We start from the raw sequence: 5,292 nt of genomic DNA, 5'->3' as shown, positions 1-5,292 counted from the left end.
GTTCGATGGCTACACAGATGCATACATGACAAGTGATCTTGATTCTAGAAAATCTACTTCTGGTTATATGATGACTTTTGCAGGGGGAGCTGTGTCTTGGAAATCAAGACTACAAAAGTTTGTTGCTTTGTCCACTACTGAAGCTGAGTACATTGCAGCAATTGAAGCTTCCAAATAACTCTTGTGGATGAAGAAATTCCTACATGAATTAGGCCTCAAGCAAGACAAGTTTGTGTTATTCTGTGACAGTCAGAGTGTGATCCATCTCAGCAAGAATCCGACTTTTCATGCAAAGTCGAAACATATTGAAGTGTAGTATCATTGGATACGAGATGCACTGGAAACGAAGTCACTTTTAATTGAGAAGATTAATACTGATGAGAATGGTTCAGATATGATGACGAAGACCTTGCCTGTGTCGAAGATGATATGCTATAGAAAGAAAGCTGGCATGGTTGAGCAGTATCTTCCCACTTGAGTTGTGATGGGGAGATTTGTTGGGTGGGCTCACTCCCCAAGTGGAACCCACTAGTTTTATTAGTATTGTTATTATTAAGATAAAAAGAAAATAAAAAAAAAGAAGGTATTAATGGGTTTGGCCCATGTGAAGGAAATAAAAGGGATTTAGAAATACCTAAGAATTATAAGGAAAGAGAACGGTTGCCAGAGAAGAAAAATAAGGGTTTGGTTCTGGTGGTGGTAACAGGTGTGTAGCAAATATGCCCCGTTTGATCTACAATTTTGATAGGTTATTTCTACCACTGAGTTGGTTACTTTAATATATATAGTTTTAGTAGTTTTATCTTCTCTAAGAGTTACTTTGGCATACCAACTTTAGTTGAAGGTTGTTATAAGGTTGTTATTGTTATTAGGAAGACTCTGGTGTACTCATTAATTATTATAGTGGAAGTTTTTACTGGACTAGGTCCCGTGATTTTTATTCTCTCAATTCGAGGGAAGTTTTCCACGTTAAAAATTGTGTTTCTCTCATATTTAATTTCTTGCCAATTATTTTTGCTTTGTGGAATTGTATTTTCTATTTGGCCATTTATCTGCACAGGTGGGGAAGAAAAATTATTCCGCATTATTGAGATAGTTATTGCTAATTATCTCTGGATTTTTCCAACATAATTTTACTTGAATGCACCACTTGTTTGATTTCCTATTATGTGATTGATAGGTCTAGATTGTGCATTGTGAGTGGTGTAGACCAAATATTGGAATTTTATTGAGATTGATTGATATGCATATATAATGATATAAATTCTGATGATTAATGTAGAATGATTGGTATTTACATTGACATAAATTTTAATGAATATTTTGAATTCAAATTGGGAGTTGTTGACATTGTGATAATCAAATATGTATGAGATAGATATTGGAGATTTTTGGAGTTAAGATTATTTTATAATCATATATGAAGAGTCTAACAAACCTAGTGATTTTGGAGAGTACAGTTGAATGAGCCTGATCGTGGAAGGCTACAGTCGAATTGTAAGGTAAGACTGGTAGACCTTGGGGGTATCTCTGATAGGGAATTTCTAGTGGATTAGTTGGTTATTCCTAAGGTCGGGAGCTACCGTGCAACACATGAGTAACCCGACTGTCGCGTATGTGTGTCTCGGATTGAGTCAAGGGGATCTATGAGGACTTGGCCATTCATGAATTGTCTATACACTTCTGTAGTATCAGGACTATTAACCAAGTACTTTAGAGTAGAACGGTACCAAATGATGAAGAATTATAAAGTATAGAACATGCATAATATTTCATCCTTGCGACTGTTTTATTGCGATTGATTTGGATTAACCTTTGATATTATGTTCTTGAATATTTCTCATGCTTGTGACAACTAGTATCCTTAGAGTATCGAAAGCCGTCTTATCTTGAAGACTTTTATTATATGTCTTTTTTGACGTCATTTTGGAATGTCTTTTTATTTTTGGAATTTCAACTCTAATAGAGATATCATGTTGGAATTATATTTGCATTTATTACTAAACTTATTTACGTGGATTTCAAAATAATTTTTTGTGAAATATTATGACTTTGAGTTGTTAAATTTGATGAATGTTTTTGGATTAATGTGACGTGTTAAGTTATTACATGATACTCTTTACCTTATAAAATATTTTTTTCTTGAAGAATTTCATCACTCAATGTCAAAATTCAAAAATTTTAATTTGAGGTTTAGGGTATCACAAAGGTATAAATCAAACAAAAAAAATTACAAAGATTAAAATCAAAATGAAACATATTTGTAAAGATCAAAAATATATTTAAATCTAAAAGATTTGATAGGCCACAAGCTAAGTTTAGACTTTAAATTTTATAGCCAAACAACTATCGCTTGACTGCTACATCATGCAATGTCTATAAATATAAAAAGTTTAAAATTCCAATTTCAATATCTTCTTATTAATATAATAATATGATGATAATATAGAAATCTTTTAGGAGGGAAACGTTTGCTTCAATTTTTTACAACCTTTACATATAAAGATAAATTTACCACAAACCAACCTCATTTAACCACAATTATTATTAAATGTATCTACAATTTTCTATAAGATATTGGATAATTGCTCTTTTACTTTGTTATCATCAAAACATCAATAGTAGGTAATTGTATCTGAACCAATCTAGTTCTCACAAGACTATATCAATGTGGTAAAAAAAGTTTGGAATGATCCCATGGCACTACAGTGAGACGTGAAAACACCCGATCCCATTCCGACCTCGATATGGAATCGTCTTGCGCCATATGTACTAAAGTTGTTCGTAAAAGCCTGGTAAATGGATAACAATAAAACTTGTAAATGCAGATGAAGCGCAAATAAGCATTAATGCATTAAAAGAGAGAGATTGCCAACCTCTAGGAAGCGCACCAAGGCTGCCAAGCTTGTTATTCTCTCTCTCATATGTACATCTAATGGGATTAGTGCCATAATGTGGTACCAAAGGTAGATCCGGAAATCATATTTGAGAAAATAGGAATCGAATGAGATCAACCCGACAAAATAGAAAGGAAAGTCTGTAACAGAAGCAAGCTCGCTAGCAAGCCATTGTGGATTCTCTTGCAATTTCATTGCCTTTATTTGATTGGAAACCTAGTTGATGCCTAAAATATGCTTTATTCCCTCCTCTTTCCTTCCCCATGTTAAATATGTGAAATAAGTTCCTTCACACCAGTCGTAATGTGGCAAAAAGTAAGTTTTCAAGGGTAGCGGGTCACAAGAGGCCTTTGACTGCTGGCCTGAGAGAAGGCGGCCTCCCTCAGGAAACATGGCCTAATTTATCTTCTTTCTTTTTTTATTACCTTCTTTTAAGAAAAGTGAAGGATTGTGCACGTGGAATACTCCTTTCCATTTCTTCTTTATTTTCTTTAAGGGAGTTGTTCCCAAAGTTGCATTTTTTTCCGATGTTGGTCCAGGCCCCCTATCCATTGGCATTAAAGTAGGCAAGGCAAATCCATATGTTCAGTCAGCTGGTTCTAGGTCAAAAGCTAGCGTAAAATAAGTCTTTCTCGTCCTAAGCCCTAAAAGTGCTTTTGCCTTACCTGGAGTTGAAGTTACCATTGAATGCCTTTGAGTTCCAATCTCAGTAGTGGTTTTCCCTATATGTGCAAGGGAGTAGTTAGTTGCAAGTGTCAGATAAGATAAAAGTGCTTTAAAATTGGAGAAATATTAATTTGATCATCCCAAGGGAAAATGAATGGGAAGAGGGCATCTTAGCTACCCTTCAGGCTAATTATAAGAATAGGATGACTTACCTTTACTGTAAGGATTTTTGGAAGCCTGCTCCGAGTAAACTCGCGATTCTTTCTTTTAGGCTGACAATTCTCTATATGCTAATCCTTATGCTCTAACTAGTCTTAAAATTCTTTAGATTACAGGAAGAAAATATACCTAAGAAATAACTTCAAAAGAAAGAAAGGGAAATAAGAGGGTTTTTTTTTCTCCTTACACTATTTGATCAAGGATAAGGTGGGGGACCAATAAAGCATCAACCATTTAAACGGATCCATCTTTTCTTAGTTCGACTCTTATATGTTGGGTGCCTCTTCCTCTTCTGCAGATTCGGATTAGTGACTAGGGACCTAGCTAAGCTCCTTGTCTTTACCTTAGAGATCTCCCTGCCCTTTCGATCTTACTTATTGACTTATTCTCTAATCCACCTATTGGCATATTCCTTCCACTAGGGTTGCTTCATTCTTATCTATCTCAATAAGCCCATCTTATAGCCTATTGAAATTCTATCAATGGCACAACGTTCGATTCGATCACTATATCGAGTAGAAGTATATGGATGATTCAATCGATTCCTAAGACCTTGGAGGATGAAAGCCCAATCGAACATCAATCACTTCACGAACGCTATTGATTGAGTAGCCAACCCCAAAACACAAGAATCAAGGGGAGCGTAAACAAGCTTCACCGATTTCGACTCTAATATCAGGCTTCATTGGTAAGGTAAGGAAGCTCCGCATCTCCAACATCAAATCGGGCAATTCCTCTTTCAGCCCGCCCTTGTGACATCAACAAACAAAGCGAGTTGAGCACAAAGACTTTTTCGGAGGTGACTTCTGTCAATAGGCAAGTAACGCCCGATCGAGTGAGAGAAGATAAGGAGCACTTGAAGACAAGAATAAGAGGATGTGAACTGGCTTGGTCTCGTGATCTCATCTACGCAAATATTTAGATCTTTAATTGAAGGTTGGCCCCAACGAAATTAAAGGGAAGGGGCAGTAACCAAACCCAAAGGAAAAGAGGATACGAGAGAACCCGCTTGCCTGAGTCTGAGTTGACGAGGTGAAAGAGTTCAGACTAGGACAGTTCAGGCCAAGCCGGTGGAAGGCAATGAAAGAGAAAAACGTTCAACCACTAGAGCAGAAGCCGATTAGAAGATAACCCTTCTCTTCTATGATTTGACCGTGAAAGAAGCCCACTTCGCCATCTCTCTTGGGATAGGAAAGATCAAATGAAGGAAGCTCTCCTCAAAACATTTTTCAAGCTTCGAGGGAAAGTAGCCCTGATTCTATATCACATTCTTCAGAGAAAAGAACTGTCCCTGACCTACTTTGAGTCTCCGTAGGGAAACCGGCCTGGCAAGGAGGCTAGAGGAAGGAAACTGCTCAAGTGAGCTTGAAGCAACAAGGGCAGTGGGTTCAGTTCCCACGCGGGGAAGAACGTTCATAAGTAGAGCTGCTCCTGCAGTTCCAGGGAGATAATTTTTTTAATAATCTGTTCTCAAAAGCAAGATGAGCTATGAGAAAGAGCAAGAACCCGG

Source organism: Cicer arietinum, chromosome 2 (assembly GCF_000331145.2).
Source record: "Cicer arietinum cultivar CDC Frontier isolate Library 1 chromosome 2, Cicar.CDCFrontier_v2.0, whole genome shotgun sequence".
In the NCBI taxonomy this organism is placed as follows: domain Eukaryota; kingdom Viridiplantae; phylum Streptophyta; class Magnoliopsida; order Fabales; family Fabaceae; genus Cicer; species Cicer arietinum.
The sequence above is the reverse complement of the archived record's forward strand: the minus strand, read 5'-3'. Positions refer to the sequence as shown.